Raw genomic sequence first — 19,023 nt, forward strand, 5'->3', positions numbered from 1 at the left:
AGAACTTAAAGCATAATAATAAAAAACAAAAAAACCACAAAGAGAATTAGCATTCATGGCACTCAGGGAGGTAATTGATTTCTTTTCAGTTAAAACACTTTAAATTGCAAATTTCTTCCAAATCTTAATAAACATTTTTTCCAGTGTTTTCAAGACTCAATATCAGAGAATTAATGGGGACTGAATTGCTTCTTTTCTTTTCTTTTCTTTTCTTTTCTTTTCTTTTCTTTTCTTTTCTTTTCTTTTTTTCTTGAAACAGAGTCTTGCTCTGTCGCCTAGGCTGGAGTGCAGTGGAGCGATCTTGGCTTGCTGCAACCTCCGCCTCCCGGGTTCAAGCGATTCTCCTGCCTCAGCCTCTGAGCAGCTGGGACTACAGGTGGGCGCCACCACACCTGCCTAATTTTTGTATTTTCAGTAAAGACGGGTTTTCACCATGTTGGCCAGGATGGTCTTGATCTGTTGACCTTGTCATTCGCCTGCCTCGGCCTCCCAAAAGTGCTGGGATTACAGGCCTGAACGATCGTGCCTGACCTGAATTGTTTCTAAAGGTAAACCTCCACAAACAAACCCATTGATTCTCAGGGCAAAAAAGGAGAGGGAGACACATCTATGCACGAGGCCTAAGTGGGAAAGAGAAGATCCATCAGGAAGAGAAAATGGGAGGAAAGACCCAGCTCCTCATTCTGGCAATTCAGAGTCTGTAGCCCATATTTCTTGGCACCTTAGACAAGACCATGAGATTTCCTCAGGTAGAAGGGGCTGTTCACTTTGGTGTGGAATCCTGTAGTAGTTTGGTGAGAAAGTTCCTATACATTCTTTGTTTTTTTTTTAGAGACACAATCTCGCTCTGTTGCCCAGGCTGGAGTGCAGTGGAGCGACCATAGCTTACTGTAGACTCCAACTCCTGGGCTCAAGCAATCCTCCTACCTCAGCCTCCTGACTGAGACGACAGGTACGCACCACTACACCCACCTCATTTTTGTAGTTTTTGTAGAGATGGAGTCTCACTATGTTGCCCAGGCTGGCCTCTAACCCCTGGCCTCAAGTGGTCGTCCCACCTTGGCCTCCCAAAGTGTTGGAATTGCAGGCATTAGCCACCATGCCCAGCCTATATTTGTCGCAACAGCTGGAATAACCTCAAGATCAGATCACTTGCTATCCTGTTCAAAACTCTTCCAATGGCATTTCATCACATCTGAAATGAAATCCATGAGTTTCTAATGGCCAGTAAAGCCAATAGGTCTGGGCCCTAAGCATCACCCTGAAATAATCTCCTACCACCCTGCTTCCCTCTCACTCTGTCCCAGCTACACTGGCTTCTTTGTGCTCTTTGAACACACAGAGCTGACACCAAGCCCAGGGCCTTTGCATGTTCTCTTCTGTCCGCCAAGAGTGCTCTTTCTTCCAAACTTTGTTTCTTTTGCTCCCTCAAAGCCCTGCTAACATGTTACTTCCTCAGAGAGGTCTTCCCTGACCCCTCAGTCTAAGCCATCTTGCCTCCTACACATCCCTTCGTTGTTAGCATTTAGGTTATAGAGTCATTTGATTATTTCTTTATGATCTGTCTTCCACTACAATGTAAGGTCTGTGAGAACAGGAATTTGGTAGTGTATGTGGGATGAATGAATGAACAGGCCAGCCTGCCAAGAACAGAGTGGGAGGGGTTTGTGAGGGTATGAAGAATGCAACCGTATGCCTCTTTCTGCTAAGAATTAGGCCGGGCTCCGTGGCTCACACCTGGAATCCCAGTACTTTGGGAGGCTGAGGCGGGTGGATCCCTTGAGGTCAGGAGTTCAAGACCAGCTTGGACAATATGGCAAAACCCCGTCTCTACTAAAAAGATGAAAATTGCCTGAGCATGGTGGTGCATGCCTGTAATCCCAGCTACTTGCGAGGCTGATGTGGCAGGATCGCTTGAACCCTGGAGGCAGAGGCTGCAGTGAGCCGAGACCACGCCACTGCACTCCAGCCTGGGCGACAGAGTGAGACTTCATCTAAAAAAAAATAATAATACTAATTGCTACTACTTCATCCTGTCCATCCCATGTCCCTAAAAACTTCAGCATAAGTGCGCTCCACACACGAGGAGAGAACAAACCCTCCCACTGGCCTTGGGCCCATCCCTCTTTCTCCCACACTGCCTCTTTTGAGTTATCTCATTTTGCTCCCAATAGCCAGCTTTGACTTTTCTGGGCTTATCTGGGCATCAGGGATCCATGTTGTACATTCAGTTGCCCTGATTATGTCTGCCTTAGAGCGTATCCTAGGGCAGCCAGTATAGAACAGTCACCTAAGGGCCTGGAGCTTCTGCAGTCTGCCACTCGCTCCTTCTGCCTGATAACAAATACTATTCCTTTTATCCTTGCAACTTGACCCAGAAAGAGGTGGCTGTCAATGTTCAAGGGCCCTGGAAAGGAAGACGGGAAATGTGAAACCACTGGGCACATGGGAATGGGTGGGTCTGAGAGTCTGAAAGACGGTGCTAGAGCATGCGCCTTCCAGATCATTCTCATTGAAAAATTCAGAATGACCTTCCCTCCCCAAGCCAAGAAAGGATAAACACTCACACCTCCTTACCTTCTTACATTCTCATTTCTAAGATAAAATATAATGCGTTAAGAATCTGTAAGTTACCTCATTTAATTGGCACTCTGCTTTATCAGATATGCACTATCATCACCCACTTACAGATGAGGAGATTGAGGCTGGGGGATGTGAAATCATTTATTTCAACTCACGTGGTTTGCGAGCAGTGGAGTCAGGATCCTAATGTAGATACTAACCAGTGTTATTTGGCATACCAATTTAAATCAGTTACTTACACTAACTTTAAAACAACATGAGCTTTATTAAGGCAAATTTATATATCATAAAATTCACCCATTTAAGTGTACATTCGATAATTTTAGTAAGTTTGCAGAGTTGTGCAACCATTACCACAATCCAGTTTTAGAACATTTCCACTACCCCAAAATGTTTCCTCATGTCCATTTTCGGTTCATACCCACTCCTACCCCCAGCTCTAGGCAACCGCTGATCTACTTTCTGTCTCTATAAATTTGCTGTTTATAGAGAAATGAAATCATCCTGCATGATATTTTACTACAAGCTGCATTTGTTTTGTGAAGACTGCTCAGCTCAGTTCTCAACATTCAGTTCAGAGGTGTGGATTGGCTTAGCACAAGGAGGAAGGTATTGTAACTCCATTTCTGCAAGATGTCTAGAGGGAAAGTTTTTATCTTTTTTTTAAGGAGAATCTGTATTATTTTAATTATTTTTATGTGCAGAAAACTCAACAGCATACATTTAACCCAATTTGGTGGCAAGTTCTTTAGCTTTTGGCTGTTTCACCTTGGCAATGAGAGCCACACACTTGGGAGCCAGGACATTGACTCCCCGGTGATGACGGATCTCATCGTATCTGCCATTCTAATTGGTTCTGATAGCTTCCTCCAGCTAAGCCAAAGTTTCTTTGTCTTTCAAGTTAGCCTGTGTGGTGACAGTGGTGCAGGTCTTCCCATGGACTAGACATCCCAGTCTTACCTTCCCCTTGATAATGCAGTCAGGGACCTTTATTTTACAACACAGAGAAATGCACTATCATCACCCACTTTCTTTCATTTATTTTTATTTATTTATTTATTTATTTATTTATTTATTTTGAGACGGAGTCTCACTCTGTCGCCCAGGCTGAAGTGCAGTGGCCCGATCTTGGCTCACTGCAAGCTCCGCCTCCCAGGTTCATGCCATTCTCCTGTCTCAGCCTCCCGAGTAGCTGGGACTACAGGCACCCGCCACCACACTGCTTAGTTTTTTTGTATTTTCAGTAGAGACGGGGTTTCACCATGTTAGCCAGGATGGTCTCGATCTCCTGACCTGGTGATCCGCCTGCCTCGGCCTCCCAAAGTACTGGGATTACAGGCGTGAGTCACCACGCCTGGCCTATCATCATCCACTTTCCAGATGAGGAGGCTGAGGCTGGGAGCAGGCAGAAGACAACTAGCTTGATGGGATCCACATCACGTCCAGTCACCACCAGCTGAGACTTCTTGTTCTCCACTAAGGTGGCTACAGTGATAATTCCTGCTTGAAGGACAGGTGGTCTCTTGGTGGGGACGTCCCCTTTGCTGGCAGCTTTCTTCTCAGCCCAGGCCAGCAGCCTCTGCTTCTTCTCTTGCTTTGTCTCTGGTCTGTACTAGTGGACCAGCTTATGTACTATAATTGAGTAGCTGTTTGGGGGTCCAAGGCCTGGGTGAACTGGTTCATCACAGGAAGCACCTTCAGCCATGTGTAGAGGATGGCTCTTTGCCACTGCAACCTGATAAAGCGGGGCCATTTGACAAAGCAAGTGAGGTCCCTTTTGGGTTGGGTGTGCTGTCCAGTACCAAGATTCTTAGGCCTTTTCTCCAACACGGGATTCACCACTTTCCTGGCCTCCTGCTTCTTTGCGACAGCAGCGGCTGGAGCCACCTTCTTCCCCTTGTCCTTCTTCCCTTCTGGCATCTTGGGCGGCAGGAGAAAAGAGAAAAAAATTTTTTGTTTGATAAATATTCCAGGCTTCTGAGGACAGGGGCTCAGCACTACCTGGCTGAAAGCAGAAAATCAGGGTGGAGGTGATTGTAGGGTTGGGGAATCATACATGGTTTTTTTGTTGTTGTTGTTGTTGTTTTACTTCTTAAAATATTTGAAATAGTTGATTTTAATTCGTGGACTTAACTCCAAGTCATTTCAAGGATGACTCCATTTAAAATAAAATACAGCTGGGCACAGTGGCTCACGCCTATAAGCCCAGCACTTTGGGAGGCTGTGGCAGGCAGATCACCTGAGGTCCAGTGTTCAAGACAAGCCTGGCTAACAAATCCCATCTCTATCAAAAATACAAAAATTAGCCGGGTACAGTGGCTCATATCTGTAATCCCAGGACTTTGGGAGGCCAAGGCGGGTGGATTACAAGGTCAGGACAGCGAGACCACCCTGGCTAACACAGTGAAACCCCATCTCTACTAAAAATACAAAAAATTAGCTGGGCATGGTGGTGTGCACCTGTAATCCCACCTACTCAGAAGGCTGAGGCAGGAGAATCTCTTGAACCTGAGAGGCGGAGGTTGCAGTGAGCCAAGATCACACCATTGCACTCCAGCCTGGCCAACAAGAGCAAAACTCCGTCTCAAAAAAACCAATAAAAATAAATAAAATACAAATAACAAAATGAGGCCCTAAAGATCTAATTTTAAAATGTAATCTGGCTGGTCCGAAGGCAGTGAGTTATCTCATTTTTGTGTCTGGAATTGGTGGGTTCTTGGTCTCGCTGACTTCAAGAATGAAGCCGCAGACCCTTGTAGTGAGTGTTAGTTCCTAAAGATGGCCTGTCTGGAGTTGTTCGTCCCTCCTGGTGGGTTTGTGGTCTCGCTGGCTTCACAGTGAAGCTGCAGACGTTTGCGGTGAGTGTTACACCTCTTAAATGCAGTGCAGACGCAAAAAAGTGAGCAGCAGCAAGATTTATCATGAAAAGCAAAAGAACAAAGACTCCATACCACAGACTGGAGCCAGTTTCCGCTGCTGGCTAGGGCAGCCTGCTTTTATTCCCTTATCGGCCCCCCCCCCCCCACATCCTGCTGATTGGTCCATTTTGCAGAGAGCTGATTGGTCCACTTTGACAGAGTGCTGATTGGTGCGATTATAATCCCTGAGCTAGACACAGAGTGCTGATTGGTGCATTTACAATCCTCTAGCTCGACATAAAAGTTCTCCAAGTCCCCACCAGACTCAGGACCCCAGCTGGCTTCGCCTAGTGGTTCGTGCTGTGGGGCCACAGGAGGAGCTGCCTGCCAGTGCTGTGCTGGATGCCTGCACTCCTAAGCCCTTGAGTGGTAGATGGGACTGGGTGCTGCGGAGCAGGAGGTGGTGCCCATTGGGTGGGCTTGGGCCGCACAGGAGCCCACCGTGGGTAGGGCGGGTGGCTCAAGCATGGCGGGCTGCAGGTCCCGAGCCCTGCCCCACGGGGAGGCGGCTGAGGCCTGGCGAGAATTCCAGCGCGGCCCATGCGGGCCTGCAGTGCTGGGGAATGGGGCCCACCCTCTGCAGCTGCTGGCCCAGGTGCTAAGCCCCTCACTCTCTGGGGCCGGTGGTGCTGGCAGGCCAGTGGGCCGGCCACTCCCAGTGCTGGGGCCCTCTGAGCCGGCGCCCACCCAGTGCTGGTGCTGGCCCGTGAGCGCCGGGCGCAAACCCAGCACTTCTCCCTCCACACCCAGCAGAGGGAGCCGGCTCTGGCCTCGGCCAGTCCAGAGAGGGGCTTCCACAGTGCAGCGGCGGGCCGAAGGGCTCCTCAAGCGCGGCCAGAGTGGACGCCAAGGCCGAGGAGGTGCCGAGAGCGAGTGAGGGCTGCTAGCACATTGTCATCTCTCACTTTGATTGTTCAGTCAGTTACAGATAAAACACCTTATTCTACTCTTTCTCTCCTTCTTACTACTACACTTGACTAATCTTTAAAAATAAAATTTGATAAAAATTTAAAAATTAAAATGTCATCTTAAGGGCAGCCCTGAAGTGATTCAGCTCATGTCTATCTGGTGGCTCCTCCCTGGAAGGGGAGGTGAGGAAGATGATACTCCTATTCCCTCCTCCAGACACCCACTCATTCCACTTACAGCCATGGGAGGTTTGGAATGTGTTTCTACTCCAAGCCTGGGTCCAGTGCAGTGACACTGGGGCTCTCACTCTCCTGGCTCTGGAGTCTCCATTATGCCTGAAGATGCCTTTCTCTGGGACAGTCAGAAGTTACTGCCCCAAACCAGAGTCAGTCCCCTTTCTTCTCTGTCTGATCACCATCCTTGTCCCTCTGAGAAAAATCGCTATTCTATCCAGAGAGAAAACAATAGCCCCTACTTCATGCTTCATGACCATGTGGTTCACTGCAGTCCCTTCATACCCATTTCTCTCCTTGGCAGGAAGAAATTCTTTTCAAAGCTGGGGAGGTAGTGCACAGACTCCTTGAAGAGGTCCCAGGGAAAGGGGATGTTCTCCTCTCCTTTCCCCACAGATCACTCACTGGGACTGTCTTTTCTGTACTGAGACAGACCTGAAAACAAGCCAGTTTTAGATTTTCTTCACAAGTTTCTGTAGGTGCAAAGGCTCGGGCAGAATGACTAGAAGACAAGTCCTCATTAATAATAATAATAGCTGACATTTATTAACCTGTACTATATGCTATACTCTGAATGTTTTATCTGCTTTTTGTCTCATCCAGTACTCAGAATAACTCTATATTAGGCTCACTTTACAAAAATTTAGCAGTTTGTTATAGAACGGAAATTATGCAGAATTATTAAATTATTGGTGCCACAGACATTTTACTGTATCTGTATTATTAGTACAGAAATTAGTATTAAGGCACAGAAATTATTAGTACAAAGATGATATCAGTACTATTATTATAATATAGAAATTACTAGTACAGGGTAGGCATGGTGGCTCATGGCTGTAATCCTATAACTGTGGGAGGCCGAGGCAGCGGATCACAAGGTCAGGAGAACGAGACCAACCTGGCCAACGTGGTGAAATCCCGTCTCTACTAAAAATACGAAATTAGTCGCGCATGGTGGTACATGCCTGTAATCCCAGCTACCTGAGAGGCTGAGGCAGGAGAATAGCTGGAACCCAGCAGGTGGAGGTTGCAGTGAATCGAGATTGCACCATTGCACTCCAGCCGGGGCAGCAAGAGCAAAACTCCATATCCAAAAAAAAAAGAAGAACTTACTAGTACAGAAGAAAGTGTCAGTACTACTATTAGCCCCTATTTGCAGAAAACTGAGGCTTGAAGAGGTTAAGCTAACTTATCCAAGGTTACAGAGTTAGTGAGTAAAGCTAACTGAATTCAGTCCACACAAATAACTTAGCTCTTAACCTTAAGTAAAGCTTACCCTCCTCTGTGCCTCCCACACTCACCCCTGGCTTCTTCCTGGGCAGGAATGAGTGAGGCCAGAAGGAGTATATGAGCTGTGGACTACAAGAAAAAAACCCACAGTGACTGAAGGAGAAGGAACTCCTAGTCCTTCCTGGTGACCCAGAGCCAACAGGAAAATGGGTTACTCATTAACCAGAGAAAAGTCCCACATCCTGTGTTTGAAAGAAACATTTTAAAAGTTAGAAAATGCGTTTGAACAATGTTGTATTTAAACCAAGCTCAAGCAACAGATGTTTCTTTTCCTTTCTTTGATACAGTGTCTCGCTTTGTTGGCTCTGTAGCCCAGGCTGTAGCTCAATGGCTGATCTCGGCTTACCGATCTTGGCTGAACTCTGCCTCCTGAGTTCAAGCGATTCTCCTGCCTTAGCCTCCTGAGTAGCTGGGATTACAGGCATGCGCCACCACATCCAGTTAATCTTTGTATTTTTAGTAGAGACGGGGTTTCACCATGTTGGCCAGGCTGGTCTCGAACTCCTGGCCTCAAGTGGTCCTTTTGCCTCGGCCTCCCAAAGTGCTGGGATTATAGAGGTGAGCCACCACGCCAGGCCCAGATGTTTCTTTAGTATAGGTTTTACACCAGGCTTTTCATTCGGCTTTTGAACATTATGTTGAAGTATATTAGATTTTATAATTACTTTATTCTAAGATCTTGCCCTGTGAATGAGTCCAAACATCATAACCCACAGATCAGGGAGGGTGAGGACAACGCACAGAGCACAGGCTGGGATTTGCTTTGGGAACAGTCGTTGGGGCAGAGGATGCCTGCTAGAGGGAAGGGCTCTCTCTTACGTATGGTTGCTGGGAGCCCAGGACTGGACTCAGAGGAGAAGCAAGATGAGTATCAGTCCATAGCAGAAACAAAGAGGTATATATGTATCTTCCAATAGAGACCACTGAGGTTCCCACAAGAAAAGTTGACAAATAGTTCAGCTGGAAACATGAAAAGGGGAAGGAAATTACTCAGAGTATTGATCAGAGTGTATCTAGTAGCCCTCAAACACAACAAACTAAGCACAGCTGCACCCGCTTCTCCTCCAGAGCAGGGAAAAGACAAAAGTTTCAGAAACTTTCCATCCTCTCACCCTCATAGGTGTGAAATCATCTCCCTCCACCAGAAGGAAGAAAATAATTTAATTGGCCAGGTGCAGTGGCTCACGCCTGTAATCCCAGCACTTTGGGAGGCCGAGACGAAAGGATTGCTTAAGGCCAGGAGTTTGAGACCAGCCTGGCCAATGTGGTGAAACCCCATCTCTACTAAAAATACAAAAATTAGCCGGGCATGGCAGGCACCTGTAGTCCCAGCTGAGTCTGGGGGCTGAAGCAGGAGAGTCCCTTGAACGCAGGAGATGGAGGCTGCAGTGAGCCGAGAATGCACGACAGCAATCCGTCTCAACAACAAAAATACTTTAATCTTTATTTGTCTTAGGTGAGTGCCCCGGGGTGGAACCTGCTGCAGCCTTTACTTGAGTGGGCAGAAAAACAAACAACCAAAAAAAAAAACAAAACAAAAAAACAAAACGGGGGATGAGAGGCTATTACAGTTAAAAGGAAGGGGGAGAATGGGATAGAGTGAGGTGGGAGGGGCAGAGGGGAGAGGCCCCAAGGAGGGCTTGGATTTTGGGGGCTGTTGGCCCAGATCTGCATGTGGGTCCAGCTTCTCTGTTCCTCTGAGTGGGGAGATTGTGCTGTAGAGACAGTCCAGCATAGTGGACCGGGGGCTGGGACTCCTAAGATGGTGCAGTAAGGTTGCAAGTTTGGGGCAGTTTAGCGTTTATGATGGCACAGGAGGTCCGGGAGTTTTGTTGGGGAGAGAGAAGACTTGTGAAACAGAAAAGACTTGCTATAAAGCAGTTATTCATGAAGGAGAAGATTTCTTCAGTCAGAATTTATGTTGCTACCCTGCACGCTGGTTTTTGGATTAATCAAAAGACAGTTCCAAAGCACAGTGTTACAAGCCGGGTGCGGTGGCTCATGTCTGTAATCCCAACACTTTGGGAGACTGAGGCTCGTGGATCTCTTGAGCCCAGGAGTTTAAGACTAGCCTAGACAACATGGCAAAACCCTCTCTCTACAAAAATACAAAAATTTGCTGGGCGTGGTGGTATGCGTCTATAGTCCCAGCTATTTGGGAGGTTGAGGTGGGAGAATCGCTTGAGTCCAGGAGGTTGAGGCTGCAGTGAACTGTGATTGCACCATTGCACTCCAGCCTGGGTGACGCTGTCTTGGAAAAAAAAATTTTTTAAAAAAGGTGTTACAGGCCGGGCGCGGTGGCTCACGCCTGTAATCCCAGCACTTTGGGAGGCCGAGGCGGGCGGATCACAAGGTCAGGAGATCGAGACCACGGTGAAACCCCGTCTCTACTAAAAATACAAAAAAATTAGCCGGGCGTGGTTGTGGGAGCCTGTAGTCCCAGCTACTCGGGAGGCTGAGGCAGGAGAATGGCGTGAACCCGGGAGGCGGAGCTTGCAGTGAGCCGAGATCGCGCCACTGCACTCCAGCCTGGGCGACAGAGCGAGACTCCGTCTCAAAAAAAAAAAAAAAAGGTGTTACAGCGGGTCCCTGCCTAGACTGTCTCTGCTGCCATCTGCTATGGAGTGGCCGGAGGGAAACTGGGCATCAGTGTAGGAAGGCAGACTGTTGCCTCAGGCCTTTCTGGACTTTCCACTGTTGACATTAAAATGAGCCTTGAACTGGTTGAGAAAGTTCCTCCCTGAGCCTCTTTTCAAGGGGAAATAAATCAATCAAAAAATAAAAAGTAAGAAAAACCAAACACATGTACCTTGCGTTGTAAACATGCTACCTTAAGTGAATGTGCAGATCAAGAGAGAGAAACCAGAGTTTTACAGTTTTGTTATATGTGCAGCTCCCTTGGGAGCAACAGCACTCCACGCAAGGCCACTCGGGTGAAGCCCCGGGTCAGTCACGTGGCAAAGGGGGCGAGGGGGTGGCTGTGGAAATGCACCTTTCTTGTGGTCTCTGTGGGAGGCGGGGGAACATGGCTTACTACTGGCTAATTTGAATAATTTCACTGGGCTCTGGGACACAGGGGCTGTCCCTCGTTGTCTGGCACCTGGCCCAGGGCAGTTAGGGTGGGTGTGTAGTGTCCCAGAGTGTGAGGGCCCAGTCAGGGAGGTGGTTGAGGTGCGGACGTAACTGGCCGCCCAAGAAGAGGAACCGACCATCTCCAGCCAGGGCCTCAAAACTGGTTGGACAGTATTAAATACACACACACACACACAGACACACACAACCACACACCCTGTGAACTGAGGAATTAATAGCTAATTTTCTTATTTTAGGGGACATAATCTTGGGAAAATAGAAAAGTCTCTGTACTTAAGCCTAAATTTGCAAACAGAGTTCTAAGCCATTATCTGCTATTCCTTATTGTAGCATGCAAGAGCTCTTGTTTTGGCCAGGCATGGTGGCTCATGCATGCAATCCCAGCACTTTGCAAAGCAGTGGTGGGAGGATAGCTTGAGGCCAGAGTTTGAGACCAGCCTGGGCAGCATAGTGAGACCCCGTCTCTAAAAAAAAAAAAAGAGTTCCTGTTTAAGCGATTGGTAGATGGCTGTTTTCATTTCCTCAGCAAACCTATTTGCTTGGGAAGCCACAGCCCACAGCTTCCTCCCAGGTGTTCTTAATCATCCTTGAGAAGGGAAAGATGAGGGTCAGGCTGCTATGAAGCTCTGGCAAGTAGAATGGTGGCTCTCCCAAAGACGTCCACATTCTAATTCTTTTTCATTTTTTGGAGACAGAGTCTCACTCTGTCACCCAGGCTGGAGTGCAGTGGCGTGATCTCGGCTCACTGCAACCTCCATCTCCCACGTTCAGGGGATTCTCCTCCAGCCTCCTGAGTAGCTGGGATTACCATCATGCCCAGTTAATTTTTGTATTTTTAGCAAAGACAGGGTTTCACCATGTTGGCCAGGCTCGTCTCGAGCTCCTGGCCTCAAGTGATCCCCCTGCCTTCCCGCCTTGGCCTCCCAAAGTGCTGGGATTATAGGTGTGAGCCACCACCCCGACCCACATTCTAATTCTTGAAACTAGTGAATATGCTACTGTAGGAGAGGAAACACTTCCCCTCCACTCTCTGAGGGTTTCATAGCTGAGCCCATGAAATGAACTGACAACAGGCAGATTAACAGGAGAAAAGTTATACAAATGTATTATGTGCACGGGGCATCACAGGAAAGAAAAGGGAATCCCCCCAAACCAGAGGGATTTAGGAGCTTGTATGCCCTCTTCATAGGGGAGAGGGGAGGATGTATGCAGGCAATTTAGGAGAGAGTAAGTGATTTTGGAATAAAAACGAATGGGCCCTTCTCTGGGTGTGGTGTTGGCTTCTTGTTTTCTCTCCTGTGATGAGTTAATCTTCCCTGGCTGATGAAACTCCTGAGGAGGGGACTGGTGACAACTGAGTTCTTTATTGAGGATCTGTATTTAGGCAGGTGGGGAGTTAAGAGAAAGCCTCCCCTTGCATTTGCTCTCTTTCAAATACCTCCAGCTCTAAGTAATCAATATACCAAATTGGTGTATTTGGGGATGGCATTTCCTGAACTCCTTCATTACTTGACATGGTAAAAGGAAAAAAATTTTTTTTTTTGAGAGTGAGTCTCACTCTGTCACCCAGGCTGGAGTGCAGTGGCGGGATCTCAGCTCACTGCAAGCTCCGCCTCCCAGGTTCACGCCATTCTTCTGCCTCAGCCTCCTGAGTAGCTGGGACTACAGGCGCCCGCCACAATGTCTGGCTAAGTTTTTGTATTTTTAGTAGAGACGGGGTTTCACCATATTAGCCAGGATGGTCTCGATCTCCTGACCTCACGATCCGCTCTCCTCGGCCTCCCAAACTTCTGGGATTACAGGTGTGAGCCACCGCGTGCAGCGTGTTTTTTTGTTTTGTTTTTTTTTGAGACAAAATCTTGCTCTGTCGCCCAGAGTGGAGTGCAGTGGCACAATCTTGGCTCACTGCAACCTCCGCCTCCTGGGTTGAAACAATTCTCCTGCCTCAGCCTCCTGAGTAGCTGGGATTACAGGCATGTAACACCACGCCTGGCTAATTTTGGTATTTTTAGTAGAGATGGGGGTTTCACTATGTTGGCCAGGCTGGTCTTGAACTCCTGACCTCTTGATCCGCTTGCCTTGACCTCCTAAAGTGCTGGGATTACAGGTGTGAGCCACTGCACCCAGCAAAAGGAAATTAAGATTGCTAGTCAGTTGATCTTGAGATGGGGCCAATCTAATGAGTGCTTAAAAGTGGAACACAGAGGCAGAAGAGAGGATTGGAGAGATGCTATGTTGAAAGGACTTGATCTGCTATTGCTGGCTTGAAGACGGCAAAAGGGGCCATGTGCCAAAGAATGCAGGCAGCCCCTAGAAACCGGCAGAGTCAAGGAAATGAAGCTTTTTCTAGAGCCTCTAAAAAGAATACAGCTCTGAGACCGGGCGCGGTGGCTCACACCTGTAATCCCAGCACTTTGGGAGGCCAAGATGGGCAGATCACGAGGTCAGGAGATCGAGACCATCCTGGCTAACATGGTGAAACCCCGTCTCTACTAACAATACAAAAAATTAGCCGGACGTGGTGACGGGTGCCTGTAGTCCCAGCAACTCAGGAGGCTGAGGCAGGAGAATGGAGTGAACCCGGGAGGTGGAGCTTGCAGTGAGCCGAGATTGTGCCACTGCCCTCCAGCCTGGATGAAAGAGTGAGACTCCGTCCCAAGAAAAAAAAAAAAAGAGTACAGCTCTGTATACATTTTGATTTTAGCCCAGTGAGGCCTATGCTAGACCTCTGACCTGCAGAACTGTAAGATAATAAGTTTGTGCTGTTTTAAGACACCACGTTCATTATATATATAATGTATATTTAAATGGCAGCAAAAAGAATAGTCAGAGGCTGAGAGGAGTTAGCTGCCCTTGAATGATGGAAGGATTCCCCATTGAGAACCATTCTCCTATATCTCTTGCTACTAAAACGATTCAATATCAATGATTTGTTTTTAAGCAGAAATGGGCTGATTAAGGGATACTCAGTAGTTTACAGAATCTCTGGGAGGGTCACAGACTGGATTCTGGAGCACACAGCCAGGTACAATCCCTGAACATACCGTAGGGCTGCTCTTCTAAAACATTTAAACAAATCTGTTTATATGTTTACTTTGGAAAGTTTCAAACCACAGGAAAATGGAAAGGGCACTGTAATGAATCCCCATATCTCCTGGACTTGGTTGGGTTTCCCTCAGAGGAGATCCCGAGAGAACCTGGGTACAGAACGTTTATTCGGGAGGCGATCCCAGAAAGCACAAGTGAAAGGGTGCAGGACGTGTGACAGGAAAGGAAAACACAGTAATAATATGTGCATTCCTGCGGCAGTCACCGCTGTGTGCAACCGGGGCTCCGTCCTGGGGACCTTCTGGGAAACCAAGCATGATAAGCTTCCCAGTTGTCTCACCAAAGGATGGGGAGACGGGGGCTTTTATCCACTGCCTCCTCTTCCCATTGGTTAAGAGTCAACCCTGAGAAAGTCAGCTGCCTCAGTTTCCAGGTTGTGCCTAACCAGTAGTATTGCACGCTTCCCTGTGCTGGAGAAAGCCCTCTGGCAGAGAAGCGGTGAGATGCGTCATTTGAGGTGTCAAGTCTTCCCATGGCAAAAACTGTGAACCACAGCTGTGAGTGAACTCAAACAGGAGCTGAGGGGATGTGGGGTGGGGCATCAACATCGTCTGCTACAATCCCTCCTAAGATTTACTGCTAACATCTTGCCTTCTCTTTCCCTCTTTCTTTCTCTATACGCCCACACATACGGCAAAGACATAGTATTTATCATGTGCCAGGCACTGTGTCTCTATTCAGCCCTTGAGTCTGCATAATGACCCAAGAAGCAGGTATCCCATATCTGTATGCTTAGCGGTCACTGGAATCATTCCAAAGGGTGCTGGAACCAATCTATTTTCAAATATCATTATGCTAGAAATTACATTTTGTGCAACTATTTGAACTTATGGTGACAAATTTTAGATGCCAACCTAAAAATAGACAGGGGGGTGCATAGTTTTTCAAAATTCTTTCTGCGAGTAAGCAGCCAAACAGTTCCCATCCTAGACTTGTGCTGTCGTGTCTGCATCTGGTGCTATGCCCAGAATCACTGAAGAGGGTGATGGGGGCTGGGGAAGGGGGAGACATGGGGAAAGAGCTAAGGCACTTCTGTGGTTGCCGTGAAAGAATCCTGGGAAATACATTTTTAAAAGAAAAACAAAATGAGGGATGCTATAGATAGAAAGTGAGTTCAGCTTGCCGAAGGTCCAGATGGATGCGTGCTGAACACCCAGGCTGTGCTCTCCACATTCTGATTCTGTCCCTCTCAGAGCCTGAGGATGCTGAGTTAGTGGTCACATTCTGTACCAAACTGTCAGCTCCCCTTTTATATTTACTTGGTTTTCTTAATGTTGCCTCCTCAACCTCTAAGTGTTCAACTTACTTTGTGATCAATGTAGCTATTAAAAAAAAAAAAAAAAAAAAAAGGTTTTCTGGCCGGGTGCAGTGGCTCACGCCTGTAATCCCAGCACTTTGGGAGGCCACAATGGACAGGTCACTTGAGGCCAGGAGTTCAAAACCAGCCTGGCCAACATGGTAAAACCCCATCTCTACTAAAAATACAAAAAAAAATTAGCCAGGCCTGATGGTGCACGCCTGTAATCCCAGCTACTCAGGAAGCTGAGGCAGGAAAATCACATGAACCCGGGAGGCAGAGGTTTCAGTGAGCCAAGATCGTGCCACTACACTCCAGTCTGGGCAACAGAGTGAGACTCCATCTCCAAAATAAATATATAAATAAAAAAAAATAAAAAAGGTTTTTTGTCTGACTTTATCAGGAAGACAAAGGTGATACTTTTTTCTCTTCCCGAGAACAAATACAGTAGCATTCGCTTCACAGTGCAAGCACATTGAGGGCATGATGTGAGCTGTGAGGTAGCTGTGAGGCTGTGATGAGAAATGAGCTATGGGGGCCGAGGCAACAAACAGTGGCAACAGAAAAGCTACCTTATGTGGCGAAGAGGTGCTTTGGATGTAATTTATCTAACTGAGTTTTACAACCAATCAAGTTCATCAGCTGTAACCCCCACCTTTTCCTGTTTAGAAAACAACATTCTGTAATTTACAAGGGTAAGCTGGTTGGTTCCCTTGAATCCATTCTCCCCAAGAGTAGAGTAAGAAAAGTTAAAAAGGCTGTTAGAATCTGGTCTAATCAATAGCTTGGTCCAGGGTACAAAGGTGTTTCCAAGCTTGGTGCAATGTTCAGTTTAGTTCATGTATTCAGCTATTTTTTCCTCCCAATTTGTTGTTCATGTTACCCAGGCATGGTAGGAAAAACCCTAAAGGGTGACTTTTCTTGCGTGATTTCCTTTTCATATCTGGTAACATGGGGGAAGAGCTTAGGCTTTGAAGCCAGACAAGCATGTGTTTAAATCCAGGCTCATCACTTATTAGTTCTGAAGATGGATAGGTTATTTAAATTCTCTGAGCCCCAGTTTCCTTTTCTTCAGAATGGGGGTGATGTCTCCTCCTCATAGTTCTGCTGTGAGGAATTAGCAAGGGCATGTGTGCAGACAGCCCAGTCCACTGATATACAATTAATGATGACCAGTGTTAATATTGTCATCATTATCCTTCTGATCTGTAGTTTGATTTCTGAACAGACTGACTGTAGAAAAAAAATGTCTTACGTAGAAGACTGATTCAAATCTCTTGGCTGGTTTGATCATAAGTTGTAGAAATCAGAACTTGGTATTCTGGTTTTAAATCACTGCTAGTTGGTTACTGAAATCATTTTATCAGTTTGATTATCCATAGGCCTAGGGTAAAGTCCTAAACACAGCAGGCATGCCCATAACAATGATAATAATAACAGTAGTAAGGAATAATTCGAATAACCCTTTAGTCTATAAAGCAATTGCAAAAACCATCTCATTTAACCGTATCATTAAAACCTATGATTTAACTAAAACAAATCCTGTTATTCTTCTTCTCATTTAGGGAAGTGGAAGGTAAAATACGAGATATTAAATAACTCTCACCTTTGTGCCTTTGCACTCCCTCTTTCCTCCCTAGAAACTTCCCTTAATCTCTCTTCTATGCATGAAATTGAAACACATTCATCAAGGACCATTTAAATTTTCCTCTCCTCTTTTCATAGGAAAGAACTCATTCTTTTCTGACCTTCTATAGTACTTGAAGTGCGAACCACATTTTCTAGTACTTCATTACCCTCTCTTTCATTTCTTCCCAATGGTTTCCTGTTTTTGAAGTCTATTAAAAAAACAACAGGCTGGGCGCAGTGGCTCACACTTGTAATTCCAGCATTTTGGGAGGTCGAGGCGGGCAGATCACTTGAGGACAAGAGTTTGAGACCAGCCTGGCCAACATGGTGAAACCCTGTCTCTACTGAAAATACAAAAATTATCCGAGCATGGTGGCGGATGCCTGTAATCCCAGCTACTTGGGAGACTGAGGCAGGAGAATCGCTCGAGAATCGCTCCTGGAGCTGGAGCTTGCAGTGAGCTGAGATCATGCCACTGCACTCAAGCCTGGGTGACAGAGCAAGACTCCATCTAAAAAACAAAAAACAAAGAAACCAAAAAACAACTACAGCTCTGCCCCTCTGGAGGGTAGGGAGCATGCAGCTGGAATGTATTTTGGGTCTTGCCACCTAGCCCCTTTCCCCTTCACACCCCCTAGCCCAGAGCTGGACTCAGAGCCAATTCCTCATGCATACTGGATTGATTCATAGAGAATTTACCTGAAATGATGGCTTAGAAAATCCATTGCAGGATAAAAATGGAGAATGACTCTTTAGGGACTGCCGTCTAAGAAGCAGGGCAAAAATGTTCCTGCTAGGAAATTGAAATTCAAGAAGCAAACACAAGCAGGAATCATATCTCTTACATGCAGCTTCTAGCGCTGATTCTGGCAGTCCCCATTATACCCTGGTAAGTTTAAGTGACTAGGACATGCCTTTAGTCAGTGTTCCCAGCTTATGCCACTGTGACCATAGGTAGGTGGGGACATCTTTTGTGGGTTCATGACATTGTTTTTCTTGTTGCAGTGATGAGAATTAACTTCATTGTCTAACAAAATTAAACAAGTCTTAACTAAGGGAAGCTAAATAGCAACTGATATTTTTGGAGGCTCTTTCAAATTAGGACAGCTGAATCTAATGGAAAAACAAACACATTTTAAACCAAATACCAGTTGCATGTTGTTGCATACCAAATATCAGCCTAGAGATAATTTTTCCTTTTGTTTCTTCATTTTTATCACATTTCTTCCCAATGCTTTATACGACTTATTGTATAATCCCAATGATTTTAATGACGGGGTTCCTACCCCCAGGATCACTCATCCAGTAACAAAGCCAAGGAAGGCTCTTGAAAACGGTGCTCTGCTGAGTTCTGGTGGGGCCACATGCTCTAGGCCAGTACCTCTCAGACTTAAATGTGCATACGAATCAGCAGGAGGTCTTGTTAAAATGCAGATTCTGATTCTGTAGACGTGGACTGGGGCCCTTGAACTCTGCATTCCTAACACAGTAGAGGGGCTTGTGCTCTTGTGCCCAGATCACACTTTGAGGGGCAATGTTCTAGGTAGAATTGGAGCTCAGTAGAGCTTGACCTGAGAGCTTGACCAAAAATTCTTGTGTGGGAGTATATGTGGACCCCATCACTGGAGGTCAGAAAGGTCCTTAAGTCCATGATGGCCCTGCTTTAAAGGCAGGACAATCTGGGGAAGACCTTAGTTTCTGGAGGAAAATGGGCAGTTTAGCGTATAGCAGGAGCATATATACTACGGGCTGGGAGCTCTCCCTGGTGCTGCTTAAGACTTCCCCCATGTCTGCTTTCCTCACAGGAGCCTCTTCCGAATTTCTGTTATTTTGTCTATAATGTCAGTCTAAATCCTTACTTGTAACTGTGCTCTACTTTGCCACTGCTGCCTGGCTATACCTTGTATTTATTGCTGGCCTATACCTGGAGTCCTTGGTCCTTCTTCGGAAAATGTATTGAGGT

General features: G+C 46.6%; 1 protein-coding gene across 2 annotated transcripts in view; it reads left to right on the forward strand.

Annotated features, from left to right (window-relative positions):
• Positions 1-3,052: 3,052 nt before the first annotated feature.
• The window catches only part of FAM81A (family with sequence similarity 81 member A), a 122,149-nt gene continuing 106,178 nt past the window's right edge, over positions 3,053-19,023 (forward strand). Inside the window, exon 1 of one of the 2 annotated variants that reach the window (XM_077937940.1) lies at positions 3,053-3,192. The gene's annotated coding sequence lies outside the window, so the exon portion shown is untranslated. The remainder of the gene's footprint in view (positions 3,193-19,023) is intronic. The other variant, XM_077937947.1, reaches the window with a different exon arrangement.

The sequence above is a fragment of the Macaca mulatta genome, chromosome 7 (genome assembly GCF_049350105.2).
Source record: "Macaca mulatta isolate MMU2019108-1 chromosome 7, T2T-MMU8v2.0, whole genome shotgun sequence".
Classification (NCBI taxonomy): Eukaryota; Metazoa; Chordata; class Mammalia; order Primates; family Cercopithecidae; genus Macaca; species Macaca mulatta.